Source organism: Gossypium arboreum, chromosome 5, assembly GCF_025698485.1.
Source record: "Gossypium arboreum isolate Shixiya-1 chromosome 5, ASM2569848v2, whole genome shotgun sequence".
Taxonomy (NCBI): domain Eukaryota; kingdom Viridiplantae; phylum Streptophyta; class Magnoliopsida; order Malvales; family Malvaceae; genus Gossypium; species Gossypium arboreum.
The window spans coordinates 82,269,422-82,273,058 of NC_069074.1; the positions used below are offsets into that span (position 1 = coordinate 82,269,422).

General features: G+C 36.3%; 1 long non-coding RNA gene across 1 annotated transcript; it reads right to left on the bottom strand.

Moving 5' to 3' along the window:
* Positions 1–761: 761 nt before the first annotated feature.
* Positions 762–1,696, bottom strand: LOC128293100 (uncharacterized). The gene is made up of 2 exons (XR_008283157.1): positions 1,587–1,696; positions 762–939 (listed from the first exon to the last, which is right to left on the bottom strand). It is a non-coding gene; the product is annotated as an uncharacterized LOC128293100 (long non-coding RNA).
* Positions 1,697–3,637: the final 1,941 nt, after the last annotated feature.

Below are 3,637 nucleotides of genomic sequence, written 5' to 3' on the forward strand. Positions count from 1 at the left end.
TATCAAGAGCCATCTATTTTTTCCGAGGTAGTTAGTTGTAAAGAGTCAGAAAAGTGGATGTTTGTCATGCAAGAAGAGATGGAGTCACTCTACAAAAATAGAACATAGGATCTTATGAAGCTTCCTAAAGGTAAGAAGGTTGTTTGTTGTAAATAGGTGTTCAAAAAGAAAGAAAGGACTCCAGGAGTTGAATAACCCAGATATAAAGTAAGGCTTGTTGTAAAGAGTTACAGTCAGATCTAGGTGTAGACTTCTTAGATGTGTTTTCTCTAGTTGTGAAGCACAATTCAATTCGAGCTTTGCTTGGTATTGTGGTCATGTATGTAACACCCCAAACCCGGCCCAGACGTTATGACCGGATCCGACATGCCACATCGAAGCGTTCAAAACATTTTATATTGTTGATCCAGAAAAACTTACTTAGTGTTTTAAAAGATAATTTCATTATAGGTTAAAGTGAATGGAAGCAGTGCACCAGGTAGGAAACCGGAAAAGAGGTGGTGAGTCCATCGATCGCTTAAGTACCAAGCTCCTTCGGATCCAATCCTAGACATGCATACCGCCATTGCCACACCTTAACGTCATGGATATTTCTAGAAACCAATTTGATTAAGTCATTTTAGGAAAAGTGATTAATTTTGGAAAATACTTTCATTGCGGAAGCTTTGCTTGTTGTCGTGTTATTTTGAAATCAATTGTTGTTTTTGAAAACGCACCCTAAAGCTATCCAATTTCAACAGTTAAAATAAGTAATACCTATCTTAGTAATACATATTAAAACCATAAAAAATAATTAAGCGGCCTTATTACATTTAAAAACCCAAAACTTCAAACAAAAATAAAAAGATGTCCAGTTCACCAGAAGAAAATCAAACTTTCAGAACGGGTGGCCACTCCGAATTCCCTCACAGCTCCAAGCCCACTATGGTTGGGGATTTCCTACGTGGATGAAAATAAAAGGGGTGAGTTTGGGGAAACTCAGTGTGTAAGGAAAACCCATTCAAAGCCCAAGTCAGCTCTAGCCCATTGGGCCTAAGCCCATTCAGGTAACAGTGGTACTGGGCCAGAGCCCTTTTCAGATTATAATAAACTGGGCCTTAGCCCTTATTCAGATAATGATGGCCCATAGGCCCATTTCAAAATACATGCAACATCAATAAACATATGCAAGTCCATTTGGGAGACTACTCAACCCACCAACCACTACACTCCACCGTACCAGCCATACACTCCATGTGGGGATAGCTTAACCCACCCAAATTTAACACTCCACAGATTCAAAGATTGTCGCTCGATTATCAATAAATTGAGGCAAAGCCTCCAAGACGTGGACAAGCCACTTTCAGTACTTCCTCCGTCAATATCCCAGTCCCATGCATCGATAATAACATGGCATGCAAGAAATAACAACGATCAAACATGCATTTAGGTCAATTTAACCCTAGGGGTATTTCGTAATTTATCTCCTAAGGGTAAACGTAGATTTTCCACTTTTAAAGGTATTTCAGTAATTTATCTATTTTAAGGTTTTTCATGCATATTCCTACCTTTCACGTACTACAGAATCACGTACCGAGGGTTCTTACCGAATTGGGCCCGTTGGCCCATCATTCCAATTTTGGCCCATTAAGCCCAAAAATATCGAGGGCACAGAAATCATGCACTTTGTAGTCCAAACATTACAGCTTACCAAAAACATTAATCGATTTACTTCACGAGCATTTGCACACTCGCAAATTTACAAAATACCGGTTTTCGGCATTTCAGATTTTCGACTTTTGCCGATCTAGACTAAGAAAGAGGGTGTTAGTTACACACCTGTTTGCGACGATATGCTAACGAGATCCACACACAAACTGCCTACAATTGGATTACTAACACATTAATCTAACTATTCAAATACGAACTACGTATTAACCCCTTACAATATTCGGCCAACCACACCTATAGATCATAGTAAGCTTATAAGAAAACAATAAGCAACTCATTAACAAATTTTTGTCAATGTTTACCATATAATCATAATTTCACTGCAAGTTGTCTTCCTGAGCAACAGTCACTAAATTATTTATAACTGGAGCTACGAAACTCCAAATCAAGTTCCGTTAATTTTCCCTAAAAATAGACTCATATATCTTCTATCCATAAAATTTTCAGAATTTTTTGTATGGCCAATCAATACCAGATCTTTCTTAAAGTTTCCCATGTTTCACTGTTTGACTAATCTGACCACTCTTCATTACGAATCAAATTTCTCATTGTACAGAATTCAAAATATGTTCTCATTTATTCCATTTGAAACTAGACTCATTAATCTTTAATTACATAATTTATTCAGCTTCTAATTCATCTCCCACAATTTATGGTGATTTTCCAAAGTCACGTTACTGCTGCTGTCCCAAGCAGATTTATTACCAAATCACTCTTTCACACCTAACTTGCATGCTTGTTATTTAAACATGTATATCACCAATCAATCATCACATATCTATGATTTTACTTAAGTATAATCTCCATTTCATCATTTTAAAGCACAACATGTTAGCCGATTTTTCCCTTTAGCATCTAAGGCACATGCATGCTCATTTGTTTGGCTCAACTTCACCTATCTTCCATTTTTCATCAAAAGAACATGAAACAACAACCATTTCCTTCATTTTAATTCATGACTAAATGCTCACAACACAACCAAAAACCAAAATATGCTTCAAGAGTTAAGGTAGAATCAAGAAGAACTCATGAACATCAAAATAAAAGCAAACTACCTTGAACTTACCTTCAATTTTCTTCCCCAAGTGACCGAACATCAAGAGCTTTCTCCTCTCCTTTCTCTTCTCTAACTTTAGGCTATGATGAACAAAGATGGACAAAACTTTGTTCTTTTCACCCCTTTTCTTTTTTTAATAAAATTTCCTATTTCATCCATTTAATTCTTTAATCCAAAAGACATGAAATTCCCATCACGGAACATTTACCTAAACCATTATCATGGAACATTTACCTAACCCATTATCATGGAATATTTACCTAATCCATTATCATAGAACATTTACCTAACCCATTATCAATTTGTACCATGAATTATGGATATCAAGTGCTCATATTGTCTACAACAACATGATGGCTGGCCACTTCATGTAAAATGGGAGGTTTGTCATGCAAATCCTCCTATTTTGCACTCCTATTTATTTGGCCACTTCAATTTAGCCTATAGCATTTTCAAACATTTTCACATAGGTCCTATTTCATAATTTCACCCCCTTTTTCTTATGGAACAAAAATTAACTAAAATTGCCGAGTTTTATCTTAAGCTTGGGCCTTCTAGAGGCCCACTAACATAATTAAACCTATGCTAACATTCACAGAATTCCCCAAAATTGGGGCGTTACAATGTATGATTTAGAGCTTGAACAGTTAGATGTAAAAACATCGTTCTCGCATGGAGAACTTGAGAAGGACATTTACATGCAACAACCAGATGACTTTACAGTCTCGGAAAAAGAGGACTATGTTTGCTTGTTGAAAAAGTCCCTTTATAGCTTGAAACAGTCACCAAGGCAGTGGTACAAGAGATTTAATTGTTTTGTGATAGTTGTGTTTATTTTAAAAAGAATAGTGATGGTTCTTTTGTGTATCT